Source organism: Capricornis sumatraensis, chromosome X, assembly GCF_032405125.1.
Source record: "Capricornis sumatraensis isolate serow.1 chromosome X, serow.2, whole genome shotgun sequence".
Classification (NCBI taxonomy): domain Eukaryota; kingdom Metazoa; phylum Chordata; class Mammalia; order Artiodactyla; family Bovidae; genus Capricornis; species Capricornis sumatraensis.
The window spans coordinates 73794040-73810084 of NC_091092.1; the positions used below are offsets into that span (position 1 = coordinate 73794040).

Genomic DNA, 16045 nt, shown 5'->3' on the forward strand with positions numbered 1-16045 from the left:
GCCTTAGATGTGTTTATGAAGTGAATTCATAAATAAGCATTAGTCCATTTTTCATTGTATATAACCAGAAATGAGTTTAAACTCCAGATTTTTTTGTTGTTTTTTAACTGAAGTATAATTGATGTACTTCTTACTACTGTTGTAAATACTTATATACAAATTTGAGTCTTTATTGTCTACAGGCCACTTTTCTAAGGTATGACCCTGAACTGGGTATTAAAGTAATAGTCTCTATATATTTAACTTCTTTTATTTTGGACAGTTGCAAGCATATTCAAAAGGAAGAAAATAGAACCGTCTAAGTATGTGATACCATCTTCAGTAGTTATCATCTCATGGTTAATTGAATTTTCTATTTCTGTTTAATACATACTGACCTAAGTACCCCCTCACTGGATTAGTTTTAAACAAATTCTGGATGTCACATTATTGTATTGAAGTTTTAAAAAAAAACTATACTATGATGTATTTCCCTGAAACCAACTAGTATTTGCAAAATGACAAGTGGATGCTTTTTTCTTTTGATACTAATACAAAAATCAGATTGCCTTCCTGACTTCTGTTAGATGATAGCGTTTTAGATGTTTGGAGTCCATCCATACTTGAAGTTTAGAAGCCAGTATACTCTCACATTATTAAGGTATAAAATTTTCAACATTTTCTTCTGAAATATTTCAGACTTTCAGGAATGATTTTACATATATTCACCACCTAAATTCTACTTTTAACATTTTACTACACTTGTTTTATCACATCTTTTCCATGTATCTAACTCTAATGCAGCAATCCATCTTGTTTTTTTTTACTCATTTCAAAGTAAATTCCAACAATCAGTATAATTGAAGTTCAATTTTTAAAGCTGTTTTTCAACTGGTTTTTTTTTTTTTTCAGATTTCTTTTTGTGTAAACTTTATTTTTGTGAATGATCTAAAGTTCTGAATTGTGGCCGCTCATAGTCTCTGTGGTTTCAGTGCTTCTCATTTTGAACTTTGCTTTCATATACTGTGAACCTTTATTAGAATATTTAGGTTACGTACCAGTAATTCATATTTAACCAAAACTAAAGTAGCATGAATAATGAGAATTTTGCATATGTGTTTTCACTGGTCTTTAAAAAAAATTATTTTAGGAAATAATTGTGTGTCCCATTGTAGTACATTAAACTAATATGTAATTTTAGTAATCTCTTTAAATTTTTTCTATTTAACAGTTACTGTCAGGGTCAGATCCCCTGGAGGAGGGCATGGCAACAACTCTAGTACACTTGCCTGGAGAATCCCATGGACAGAGGAGTCTGGTGGGCTACAGTCCATGGGGTCACTGAGAGTCGGACATGACTCAAGTGACTGAGCACACACGGAGGGCCATAAGCCACTGTTTTAGTGTTTAGCTCTTTTTCTTTGATCTTGGTATTCTGTCAAGTGTGTAAATATTGTTTGTTCTCCATATGACTACATGACTTGTGACAGAAAAATCTTTTTACCACATTATGAACTTTCTGAATGCTCATAATAGCCACGTGGGGCTTCCTAGGTGGTGCAGTGGAAAAGAATTCGCCTGCCAAAGACGCAGGGTATGCCGGTTTGATCCCTGGGTCAGGAAGATCCCTTGAAATAGGAAATGGCCATCCGCTCCAGTATTCTTGCCTGGAGAATTCCACAAAGGAGCCTGGAGGGCTACAGTCCATGGGTTTGCAAAGACTTGGACACAACTGAACACACATTCAATAGCTGTATAGTAAATGCTGTTGAGCAAATAAATGAGATAATTTTATCAATTCATACCTTAAATTTGTTGAAGTTTTTCTTTACCTTTTATTATCAAACTTACTGCATAAAGGACAGAAGGATGTCTTTGCTCTGTGTATATCAAAGAGAAGTATGACGTTTACATTCTAAATACTTCATTAGCATATTTCAGACTTAAGTGATTGAATGTAAATAGAAATAAGAAAAGAGAGTTTTGGAACATGCATATTCCAAATTAATTATAATTTGGAAACATTTCAGATAAGATTATAATATGAACGAACACCTGTGCATCTATTACATTACTTTATGAAATCTTCTGTCATGTTTGTTTCAGATTTCTTTTAAAAAAATAAAACAAAAAACAGCCAAACCAAAAAAAAAATAAAACATTAAAGGTAGAGGTGAGGTCTCATAGAATTTTAAATATTTTCTATGTAATATATATGTATACATATATGTAGATAAGTTTCTACATATCCTTAGGCAGAAACATTATTTAGAATTTTTTAGCTTGATAGGTTATTTAAGTGATAGCATATAGCACATATGATTTTGCAACTTTGCTTTTTTGGTTCAGTATTTTGGGGATTTTGAGGTAGCTTTAGATATACACTGTTCAGTACAATAGCCATTAACTGTCTGTGGATATTGAGCACCTGAAATGTGGCCAGTGTGCATTGAGATGTACTGGAAGTGTATTTGCACACAGGAGTTTGAAGACTTACTATGAAAGTAAAATATCTCATTACTAATTATTTTATATTAATTATATATTGAAATGATAATTTGGATATATTGGACTAAATAAGATTAAAATTAATTTCACCTGCATTTTTTAAAAAGTGACTTCTGCTGCTAAGTCACTTCAGTTGTGTCTGACTCTGTGCAACCCCATAGACGGCAGCCCACCAGGCTCCTCTGTCCCTGGGATTCTCCAGGCAGGAATACTGGAGTGGGTTGCTATTTCCTTCTCCAAAATGGCTTTTAGAAAATTTTAAATTATATTTCTGGCTTACATTATACCTCTGTTGAACAGTACTGATCTGGATTGCTCGTTTTTCATTTCATTAGTTTTCAGTTGAATGGGTATACTACAATTTATCTGTATACCATTGGTGGATATTTAGAATATTTTTCTATTTTGGTACTGTTAAAAAATGTTACTGAGAACATTCTTAAATGTTTCTCTGCACCTGTGCTAGAGCTTCTTTAGGAGGTCAGTTCTGTTTTTTATTATAAGATAATTGCCAGATTAGTATCCATAATGGTTTTACTAATTTACACTTCCATTGGCAATTTGAGAATTTTCTTATTCTATATTTTCATCCTGGCCAATGTGTTTTTATAGACAATTGTAACTTAACCCTTAAATTAACAGCTTAAGCAAGCAATGGTAATTCTTTGAGTTTCTCTCAGTGAATCTTTTGTAATAGTCACTGCACATAGCCCTTTTTTCTGTACTACTTATGTTCTGAATAAATAAAAATTGATTTTAAAATTTTGCAGCCATAATACAGACCCTATTAGTAGGTAGCTGCAGTTCTTGCAACAAAAGTATATCTATCTTTTTAAGTGCTGTTAGCCTGAGGAAAAGATTCTGGCATCTTTCTTTACATGATGGGATACTATACTGACATTAAAAATTGTTTTAGAAAATAATAATGCAGAACATTATTTACTATATATTAATGGAGAGGAAAGGTTACAAAACAGTAAAGTAACCATTCAATTTTGTTAAAAAAAAAAATATATCCGAACATGTATGCTAACATCAGCGGACATTATATTGTGTACTTCGTACTTCTTCATATTCCATTTTCTCTAGTGGACTTACTAGGGACAGAGGATGTGGAGGGTGTCCTTGGCAACAATAAGCTAAAACTTTCACACCTGGAATAATATTATAGGCTAGAGAGAGTGACTAAATGTGCTGTAATTGTTCCCATTTTAAATATTAAATATCAGGCTTTCCTTAAGGTACAAATGGACCCAAACTATATTATTCTTTACCTGTTGTTTTTTCAATATTAGAGAAACTTTTCCAAGAATTAGAAATTATCATATAACTTCAATAAGAAGTCTATTTGCATTTGATGTTTTCTATTTTGGGGGAAAGAAAATAGTGGAAAATGGATTAATCTTCAATCCTTTGGAATAAAATTTAGATGGTTTGAGCTCTGGTCTCAAATTAGTTTCATTTGGAATTACCTGATAAAAGGTTAGATTTGGGTTCAAAGCCAGTTCTGTAACCTTTAAAAAGTTACCCAACAACCAAGTTGTTCTTTCACTTATATAGTGAACATGGTAATACCTACATGAAAATCTTTATCAGCTGCCTAGCATAGTGTAAACAGTTAATAAAATTGAGTTGCTTTATCTCTTCCTTTTCTGTTTTTCAGAGTAGATGCAATTAATAGCTGGAGACAGAATTGATTAGGTATCAGTTTCATGAAAAGAACTATGAATAATTTTGATGTACATATCAAAAAAATAGAGACGTTACCATGTAAGTTGATTCTGATTTTTTATACCTTCCCCTCAGTTATCTATCACCTGGAGTATTGAGTTCATTACATTCTAACGATAAGCCAAACACTGTGTTTTCAAAGATGATCTCATCTGTTTATTTATCTTTTGCTTCTGGAATGATAGCTTTGCTCTTATAAGAAAGTTAATGCTATCTCAGACCTTAATGCGCAGTTATAAAAACTCCTTTTAGCTAGTGCTTGCATTGTAGATTTTATCTGATTCCATTTTTAATGATTAGGAACATAAGCTATATCTGTTTTTATTGATTAGGAACGTAAGCTATATACTTTATCTGGAGAAATTTGCTATAACTCCCCCAGAATTGAATTGGGGTCCACAAACTAAATGATTGCCCTAATAGGTTGTAGATAGATTTTGTTAAAGCACTGAATATTTAGTTATAAATACAGGAATGTGTATGTGGCTTTGTCTTTTCTCAGAAAACCTAAATTTTGTTTTTCTCCTCTTTCCTCTTTACCAAAAGAGAAATGAGAATTTTATTTAAACTAAGTTTCAGTATTGTTTGCATTACAATATATAGGGATATAGATTTACTCTGATTCAAGTTCTAGGGGAAAATAGGTTTTGTTAAAATGGGCAAAGTAAAATTGCATTTCTGCTTTATCAGAGGATAGTTTGTATTTTATCCTACTTAAATCTAAATTCATTCCCTTTGAGCTACAATATACTTAATCTTGATAAAAACCTTCCAAAGGTTTCTTCTTTTGAAAGAATTAGTATGTTTTTTCTTAGAAGATACAGTGATACTTGTACTTATTTTTCTGTTACAGTGAATAGAATATATTGAATTTAAATAGATGTACCTTGAGTGGAGTAAATTTAAGCTTTTCAAATATTTATGCATATTTCTTATCTTCAACTGTTCTTTATTTTCTCTTGATTCTGTATAAAAGCATTACAATTTTCTCTTTTAATAAAGGAAACATCCATGGTTCAGTGTTTGTTTTCCAAGGTATCCATCAGGAAATTCCTGATTCTATAGCAAAATTTGCTTTTTAAAATAGAGGTTAGCAGGTATTGGAAACAAGGTTAAGAGTTTTCACTCTAAAGGAACCTATATAAAAATTAGGTGGAAAATAATTACATATAGTAGAGATTTAAAAGTATTAGGAAATTCACAGTTATAAGCATGTTTCCCCTTTCTTCCATAGATTATTCCTGGGATATTTAACAGCCTTTTTTTGCCATTAGAGTTTGAATCCCTTAAGGTGATGTCTTATGTATTTATTTTTTATTGCAGTACTAAGTACTCAGAATATATTCAGCATTTGGTAAATATTATAAAATGAAATAAGTGAATCTTATTCCTCATGAATAAAAAGTGAAGTCTGACTGATTTATGTTTAAAACTCTTTATATCAGTTTGGGAAGAGTTTAAATGGAAGTTTTTTAGGCAAGAAGTATTTGTGAAGCTAACCTGAATAACCTTTGTACCTTTAATATATCTTGTTTTGGGACTCAAAGAGAAGGTCTTGTATTTTACTAGTGTCTTGTTTGTTGTAGTGCATTTTGGATACTGTTTTCAGGAAAATAAAATTTGTTTTATAAGATAATTATTCTATGATGTCAGTGATAAATATGACCTGTCATCTCATATACTTAATTTTTACATCCTTAGATTGCTGGGAGGCCTGAGTGATTTTTTGAGATGATATAAAAGAGATACCAGTGTTATTTCCTGTTTTAGTATTTTTTTGTTCGCCTCCCTTTTTTTGGTAACGTAACAGATCTACTACTGTGGGCAAGAATCACTTAGAAGGAATGGAGTAGCCATCGTAGTCAACAAAAGAGTCCAAAATGCAGTACTTGGATGCAGTCTCAAAAATGACAGAATGATCTCTATTCGTTTCCAAGGCAAACCATTCAGTATCACAGTAATCCAAGCCTATTCCCCAACCAGCATGCTGAAGAAGTTGAAGTTGAATGGTTCTATGAAGACCTACAAGACCTTCTAGAACTAACACCCCAAAAAGATGTCCTTTTCATTATAGGGGACTGAAATGCAAAAGTAGGAAGTTAAGAAATACCTGGAGTAACAGGCAAATTTGGCCTTTGAGTACAGAATGAAGCAGGTTAATGGCTAATAGAGTTTTGCCAAGAGAACGTGCTGGTCATAGCAAACACTGTCTTCCAATTAAGAGGGTAGATAGCATTTAATTCCCGTATTTGTGGCACAAGATTTTTACCAGACTGTGTGATACATTGATCCTTCCTATGTCCCACTATAAAATTACTATTAAAAAGTAATCTTAAATAGAAAGAATAATAAAATAATAAGATTCATAGGAGTCAACCAAAAAATATCTTATCATAGAGAATAGAGATTGTAAAACCCTATTGTAAAACTTTGTGCTCTGTGTGGACATAAAATGTGGACACTTGATTTTTTTTCTTAATAGTAAATGTGGAATTTTTCATAAAGCAGAGCTCCATGAAAGGCTTGATATTCTAGTGTGAGATCCTGGGTAGAGGAAACTTGTGCTTTTTCTACCTCATTTTTAATATTGTCAATCCTTGTTCACTGCTACTTGGCCTCAAAAGCACCAAAATAATTATCTGGTTTGACAGATTTAGTTTAAAAAAGGTATAGTTGAGAGATTTAATTTCTGTTTCCATCCCATAGTTTTATAATCTGTGCTGAACCAAAGAATTCAAGCATTAACATATTGATTACTTTCTAATCACTGCTTTTAAAGCTAAAGAAATTGAAGTAATATCCTCAGATCATGTTAAAATTTCTAGTGAATCAGTTTTTTTCCTAGTTTTTGTTCATGTTAAAAATTATATGAAAGGTCTAAATTCTAGTGCAATTGTTGTTAGAAGATCTCTTAAACAACGCAGTCAGTGTCCAAGTCACTTTTTAAAAGATAAAAAAATTATTGATATAAATCACATATTACAGTCCATTCATTTAAAGAGTACAATTTGGTGGTTTTGGTGTACTGTCAGATCTGTATAGCCTTCACTACAATATTCATCACTTCAATAGAAATCCTCTGCCAATTAGTGGTTACTCCTCATTTTCCCTTATATCCCTACCCCAGATCCTGTCAACCACTATTTTACTTTCTATCACTATGGATTTGTGTATTTTGCACATTTCCTATGAAAGGAACCATACAGGATGTGATATTTCATGACCGAATACATTTATTTAGCATATTTTCAAGGTATATCCATATTGTAGCATGACTCAGAACTTTATTCATTAATATTGCTGAAAAATATTCACTTATTTAGTGGATAGTTTCTATTTTTTGGTTATTATGAATCATGCTGCTGTCAACATTTGCATATAAATTTTTGTGTGTTTAACTTTCTGAGGAGCTGTCAAAACTTTTTCAGTTTTGTATTATTTCACAGAGTATACTGCTTATCTGTTTTATATTTACATCAGCAGTGTATGAGGGTTCCAATGTTTCCACATCCTCACTCAGTTCAGTTCAGTCACTCAGTTGTGTCTGACTCTTTGCAACCCTATGAATCGCAGCACGCCAGGCCTCCCTGTCCATCACCAACTCCCGGAGTTCACTTAGACTCACGTTCATTGAGTCAGTGATGTCGTCCAGCCATCTCATCCTCAGTTGTCCCCTTCTCCTCCTGCCCCCAATCCCTCCCAGCATCAGAGTCTTTTCCAATGAGTCAACTCTTCGCATGAGGTGGCCAAAGTACTGGAGTTTCAGCTTTAGCATCATTCCTTCCAAAGAAATCCCAGGGCTGATCTCCTTTAGAATGGACTGGTTGGATCTCCTTGCAGTCCAAGGAACTCTGAAGAGTCTTCTCCAACACCACACTTCAAAAGCATCAATTCTTCGGCGCTCAGCTTTGTTCACAGTCCAACTCTCACATCCATACATGACCACAGGAAAAACCATAGCCTTGACTAGACGGACCTTAGTTGGCAAAGTATGTCTCTGCTTTTCAATATGCTATCTAGGTTGGTCATAACTTTTCTTCCAAGGAGTAACTGTCTTAATTTCATGGCTGTAGTCACCATCTGCAGTGATTTTGGAGCCCCCCCCCCAAAAAAAGTCTGACAGTTTGCACTGTTTCCCCATCTATTTCCCATGAAGTGATGGGACCAGATACCATGATCTTCGTTTGAGCTTTAAGCCAATTTTTTCACTCTCCAATTTCACTTTCATCAAGAGGCTTTTTAGTTCCTCTTCACTTTCTGCCATAAGGATGGTGTCATCTGCATATCTGAGGTTATTGATATTTCTCCCAGCAATCTTGATTCCAGCTTGTGTTTCCTCCAGCCCAGCATTTCTCATGATGTACTCTGCATATAAGTTAAATAGGCAGCGTGACAATATATAACCTCGACATACTCCTTTTCTTATCTGGAACAACTCTGTTATTCCATGTCCAGTTCTAACTGTTGCTTCCTGACCTGTATACAGGTTTCTCAACAGACAGGTCAGGTGGTCTGGTATTCCCATCTCCTATAGAATTTTCCACAGTTTATTGTGATCCACACAGTCAAAGACTTTGGCATAGTCAATAAAGCAGAAATAGATGTTTTTCTGAAACTCCCTTGCTTTTTTGATGATCCAACAGATGTTGGAAATCTGATCTCTGGTTCCTCTGCCTTTTCTAAAACCAGCTTGAACGTCAGGAAGTTCATGGTCCACATACTGTTGAAGCCTGGTTTGGAATACTTTGAGCATTACTTTGATAGCATGTGAGATGAGTGCAGTTGTGTGGTTTTTGAACATTCTTTGGCATTGCCTTTCTTTGGGATTGGAATGAAAACTGACCTTTTCCAGTCCTGTGGCCACTGCTGAATTTTCCAAATTTGCTGCCATATTGAGCGTAGTATTTTCACAGCATCATCTTTTAGAATTTGAAATAGCTGAACTGGAATTCCATCACCTCCACCAGCTTTGTTTTTAGTGATGCTTCCTAAGGCCCACTTTACTTCACATTCCAGGATGTCTGGCTCTAAGTGAGGGTGAGTGATCACATCATCGTGATTATCTTGGTTGTGAAGATCTTTTTTGCATAATTCTTCTGAGCATTCTTGCCGCCTCTTAATATCTTCTGCTTCTTTATACCATTTCTGTTCTTTATTGTGCCCATCTTTGCATGAAATGTTCCCTTGGTATCTCTGATTTTCTTGACGAGAGCTCTGGTCTTTCCCATTCTGTTGTTTTCCTGTTTCTTTGCATTGATTACTGAGAAAGGCTTTCTTATCTCTCCTTGCTATTCTTTAGAACTCTGCATTCAAATGGGTATATCTTTCCTTTTCTCCTTTGCTTTTCACTCCTCTTCTTTTCACAGCTATTTATAAGGCCTCCTCAGTCAGCCACTTTGCTTTTTTGCATTTCTTTTTCTTGGGAATAGTCTTGATTACTGTCTCCTGTGCACTTTCACAAACCTCCATCCATAGTTCATCAGGCACTCTGTCTATCAGATCTAGACCCTTAAATCTTTCTTACTTCCACTGTATAGTCATAAAGGATTTGATTTAGGTCATACCTGAATGGTTTAGTAGTTTTCCTCACTTTCTTCAATTTAAGTCTGAATATGACAATAAGGAGTTTATGATCTGAGCCACAGTCAGCTCTCGGTCTTGTTTTTGCTGACTGTATAGAGCCCATCAGTGTCTCTAAATAAGATGCTAAAAACAGAGGCAAGAAAAGAAAAATAGATAATATGGACCTCATTAAAATTAAAAATTTGTGTGTTAAAGCAGTCTCCAGAGTGAGAAGACAATCCACACAAAAAATGTTTGCAAATCATTTATTTGACGAGTGTTCAATTTCCAGAATATATAAAGAAATTTTACAACTCAGCAGCAAAAACACAACTCAGTTAGAAAGTATACCAAGGACTTGGATAGACATCCATTTTCTGTTTTAAAAAAATGTGATAAGGTACACATAAAGTTTACATTTCAATATTGTTATGTACATTTTTGCCATTTTTAGATTGTTGTACAGCCAATCTCCAGATCTTTTTCATCTTGCAAAACTGAACCTCTATACCCTATAAAGAATAACTCTGTATTTCCCTTAGCTTCCCTTTATTTATAGTCAATGTCTTTAAAGTGGTGTCTTTAAATATATATAAAGACAACATATATATGGGTCTTGGTTTAGTCAACTCTGACATCTTACTATATCCACCTCATGTTCTTGACATTCTCTGACTCTTAGTTGGTGAATTTAGATCATTCACATTTAAAGCGAATTTTGATGTAATTGTTTTAATACCTGCCATGTTTATAACTTTGTTCCTTGTGCTCGTTTTCTTCTTTATCTTCTTTTTGTCTTTTGGTTTTAATTGAACATTTCTATGATTTCATTTTCTTTCCTCTTATAAATAATACTTCTTTAAACATTTTTATTGATTGCCTTATAGTTTGCAATATACATTTATAAACTAGGCTCAGCCCATTTTTAAATAACACTATACCACTTCACGAGAAGGGCATGGCAACCTACTCGAGTATTTTGTATAGAATCTAATGACAGAGGAGCCTGGCGGCGTACAGTTCATAGGGTCACAAAGAGTCGGATATGACTAAAGTGACTTAGCACACACGCATACCCCTTCACAAGTAGTGTAGATCCCTTATAACAGTATTTCCAATTCCTCTTCTTATCCATAAGCTATAATCCCCCAATGCATTTTTAGCTATTACTAGTTTGGACAGTTGACTATTAAATCAGTTAAGGGTAAGAAACATGAGAGATGTTCTTTTACCTTCACTTATTTCTCGTCTAATGCTCTTCTTTTCTTTATGTAGGTGTGTACTTCTGACCTGTATAATTTTCTTTCTCTTTGTAGAACTTCTTTCAACATTTCTTGCAGGGAAAAGCTACTGTCAACAAATGCCTTTGGTTTTTGTTTGAGAAAGTCTATTTTTCTTTTACTTTTGAAGAATCACTTTACTGGATACATTATTCTAGCTTGGTGAGGTATTTCATTCTGCTTTGTTCCTGCTTGCATGGTTTCGGGCAACAGTAAGATCGAATGCTTATCCTTGATCTTCTATAGATAATATTTTTTTTCCTGGCTTTTTAAAAGATTTTTCTATTTGGCTTTGTTTTTCTGCTGTTTGCATATGAGAAAACTAGATGTAGATATTTAGTATTTACACTGCTTGATATCCTTCTTCTCTGATATCTGTCATTAATTTTGGAAGCTTTTCCACCATTCTTTTATTTCAAACATTTCTTCTGCTGTTTTCATTCTTCTCTGTATTTCAGTTATATTTATGCTACAACTTCTGTAATTGTCCTACAGTTGTTAGTTTTTCTGTTCCCTTTTATTTTTTCTCTTTGCATTTCCATTCAAAAGGTTTATATTGACATATCCTCACTGTTTCCTCTTCAGCCTCACTGATTCTTTCATTGGCTGTGTCCATCAAAGGCATTCTTTTTTATGTAGTGTGTTGGATTTGTAGCATTTTCTTTTCTTTATTTCTCATCTTTGCTTACATTACACATCTATTCTTGCAAGCTGCTCACTTTATCCCTTAAGAATCCTTATTGTATTAGTTATAGTTATTTAAAATTTACCTATCTGATAATTCCAAAACTCTTTGTCTTCTCTGAGTCTGGTTCTAATGCTCTCTTTGTGACTTTACATTGTGTTTTTTCTTGCCTTTAAGTAGGACTTGTAATTTTTTGAAAGCTGTATGTATACCACTTTTACACAGGTGAATGGCTTGCTTTTCAGGCAGGTTGATATTTGACTTTTCATCCCTTGTGAATACAGTAGTTTTTTCACTGTTGTATTCTTGGCTCCTAATGGCAAAGTAAAATTATAGGGAGCATAGATCAGAAGTTCATTTGTAGTTGGAAAAATGTGATTTTGAGTAACTATTAGGATCGTATATATTTATATATGTGTATATATATATATGTGTGTGTGTATCCACCATCTTAACAGTATGCAGGTATGTATGTTTTTATTTCCTTGGTGGCTCAGACGGCAAAGCATATGCCTGCAATGCAGGAGACCTGGGTTTGATCCTTGGGTCAAGAAGATCCTCTGGAGAAGGAAATGGCAACCCACTCCAGTGCTCTTGCCTGGAAATCCCATGGACGGAGGAGCCTGGTAGGCTATAGTCCATGGGGTCGCAAAGAGTCAGACATAACTGAGCGACTTCACTTTATCTTTATCACTTTATGTAATAAGAAATGAGGTAGTCAGGCTTTTAGTGTGAGCTTTTATGTTAACATGGCAAGGAATGAGGCTGTGTTTAAAGTGTGCTGTAGCTGTTTATGCCAGAGCCTTTATTTCTTCTAGTTTCCTTGTTTTAGGTTTTTTTTTTTTTTTTTCCTTCCATTTTGTCTTTGGGTATTCTTAAGAATTCCTTCTTAAACAGAATTCGTATCTTATAGCTTTCCCATTTGTAATTCTATTTTATTTATATTAAATCCCAGGAGTTGGAGAGGGAAGCAGATCTTATGAATCATGTTTTTTTTTTTTTTTAAAGTAGGCCCTTGTCCCTGGGCTGTGACCTTCAGAAATGTTTCTTAGCCCTTCCCCTCCCTGCTTAGGCGAGGTAGGAAAGCTGGAGGAGGCTGAGGTTGTCTAATTGCTCTTCCACCAGGTAGAGAACGCTGTGGTGTAGTAGTTTACCTTGAGAGCATGACTTTGTTAAAAAGAGAATGTTCTGGGCGTATTTTAATATGGTTACTTTCTCCTCCTTCTACTTAAGGTGCAGTAGGACTTTTTCCCCTCAGATCTTTCTCATGAAAACCTGAAAACCTTTTGGGACTCCTGTAGGTAAAACACAGCAAAGTGTGCCTCCCATTCCAACTGGGAACCCAGGATTATTTTTTTAACTCTCAGGCTAATCCTTTTTGGCCTCCCGTAATTCATCAGTTACTGTTGAAGTGTTCTCACTTTAGATAAAAATGTGATTTTCTGTATCTGCCTGCTTTCCATTTTTTTTTTTCTTTTTTGGCGATTTGTTCTGTGTCCTTGGGCTTCCCTGGTGGCTCAGCAGTAAAGAATCTGCCTGCCAATGCACGAGACACAAATTCAGTCTTCAGGTGGGGAAGATCTCCTAGGAAAGGAAATGGCAACCCACTCCAGTATTCTTGCGGGAAAATTACATGCACAGAGGAGCCTGGCAATCTACAGTCCATGTGGTTGCAAAAGAGATACAACTTAGTAACTAAACAGCAACCTGTGACCTCAGTTCTATAATGGATCTAAGAAAACTTACTGATTTTCAATTTATCTTTTTTCTTGTTGTGAGTATAGTAGTGAGACTTCTAAGCTGCTTACTTTTTGTAGCTCACTGGTTTTTTTCTGTTTGTTTTTGGCTTTTTAAAATAAATGAACCCATGTGAAATAATGTAACTGTGGCTTTTCCGGATGCTCTCCTTTGTTTGGAATGCTTGTGTAACATCTTTCAGGGCTTGATCTTTGTGAGAATCAGGTTCCAATTTCAGTTGGAAGTTTCAGAAATTGAGTTTAAAACGATTTGTTTTTCTTACTGTTAGCACCTTATGTTTAATTGCTGCTGCATCCAAATAAGGCTAGTATGGTAAGCTCAGTGGATTAATCATGCATAGTAAAACTAAAGAACTTAGGTAATTTAATGTATTCATAGTGTTTTTATCAAAAATTAAATGAAAAATTAATATATGCAAAATAATAAAGTAATGAACAAAGATGAAAAATTTTGGAGAAGTATGCTATAGTAATTGAAGGTATCAATACTTTCGTGGACATCTTAGTTTATCCTTATTCCTTTGAAATATTCTGAGTTTTGAGAATTATCTATTAGCATAACTACTTTTCCTGTTCATTAAGTTAATTAGTCACTATGCCTTCACTTCTCTTAAAGAATGCAGTATAGGGTTGGCTTTGATTAGAGATAGAATTCCTGATTTTCCATTACAAGTGCAAGTTATTTTATTTGCTTTTACTAAATGCTTATTGCATTTTTTTTTTTTTTGTATCAGACAGACTTTTTTACACATATTACAAGCAATGACCTGGAGAGAGTCCTGTCTGTGGAATCACCATTTAACAAGATGATTATCCTTGGGGCCATAGGCATGGTGCTAACCTCCACTTTTCTTTGGTTTGTTTTGCTTTCTGGGGTTTGAGGATGGTGTAGTTTGCATGCACTGTGTACTGATCTGACAGGAAGAGACACAGAACTTTGAAGATCTGGAAGCATCAAGGAATGGTCTGTAGGCCAAGTTAATCCATTCTTCTCTATTGGATGAATATTTTGGCTCCTAGTTTGTTACTCTCATGGTGTCCAAATCCAGTAGCATTTACTGATGTCAGTATATCTGGATGGCTCTTCTAGGTTCTGGTCATTCATATCAGCAGGAACAATCTGTAGGCCAGTGTTCCCTCTACAAAAGGTTTTGTTAACTGGCCTCTGAACTGTGATGGAACAAACTGAAGCTGCCAATTACTGGGCAGAAGGAAGCTGCTGGGAAATCTATACCATTTTTTTCCTTTACAGACATTAACAGGTTGGCCTTCTGGGACAGTGTGGATGGTTGGGTCTGTGGCAGTTCAGTAAAATTCTGGATACAAATCAAGGAGCCCATAATACCTTCTGAACAGTGCCACAGAACAGGAAGAAGGTAAGAGTCTAAACAGGAAGAGTGTTCCTAACACCAGCCAATTTGATGTCAAACAGTATCATGCTCCAGGCGGTATTGCTGAACCACGAAGTGGTAACATTTCAGAAGTGCAGAAAGTGCGATAGCACCACAGAGACATATAAATGGATATACAGGGAAGAGAACTCTCTCTTCTTTATGAGGCTGGATGAAGAAAATTATAAATGAAATATACATTGGGACCAAGTTTTAAGTTGCATAGTCGTGTCTGACATTGCGACCCCATGGACTATAGCCCGCCAGGCTCCTCTGTCCATGGGATTTTTCAGGCAAGGATACTAGAGTGGGTTGCTATGTTCTCCTCCAGGGGATCTTCCCAACCCAGGGATAAAACCCATGTCATCTGTGTCTCCTGCATTATAGCTGGATTCTTTACCGTCTGAGCCACCAGGTAAGCCAGTGTCAGTTTCCTAAATTCTGATCATGAAATCTCTGCAGTAGGTATTCTATAAAAAATGTCAGTGAGTGAAGACTACAATAAAATTCAGAAATTCATTAATTAAATAAAAATACCAGAAGTCTGTACCATAAAGATCAGGTCCATGAAGAGTAAAGACATTATACAATACAATGTTAAGTGGTGCAGTCACCAAGTTTCTGTAATAGTAGCTGTCAGTGACTACCACAGTCACCAGAAAGAGCATTAGAGCAACCAACAACCAATGAAAGAAACTCTTCCAACCTGTTTCATGACCAGCAAATCAGAGGCAATAGGTAAACCAAAAGCTACACTGAATGGCCAGCCTAAGATAGCCCCAGTTGCTAATCCAAGTATGTTAATGGAAGTTTGTCCATATACCAGCCAGTCATAACTATCAAGGTAATGTACAGACAGAAACTTCTAGGAAGGAATGCTGATAATGAGCAAAAGATGTCAGGCTGAGAACCAAGAAGGCTAACATTTGATGCACATGCAACCCAAACTTCTTACACACAGCCTTGTAAAAGTAAAGTTCACATATATAGCTCACAAAAGCTAGTAGACATTATAAAATGTAAAATACAAGAATCTTGAAGTGAAATCACTCAGTCATGTCCAACTTTTTGTGACCCCATGGACTGTAGCCTACCAGATTCCTCCGTCCATGGGATTTTCCAGGCAAGAGTACTGGAGTGGGTTGCCATTGC

General features: G+C 35.0%; 1 pseudogene; it reads right to left on the reverse strand.

The window, feature by feature from the left end:
* The window catches only part of LOC138071760 (alpha-1,2-mannosyltransferase ALG9-like), a 41860-nt pseudogene extending 26041 nt beyond the window's left edge, over positions 1-15819 (reverse strand).
* Positions 15820-16045: the final 226 nt, after the last annotated feature.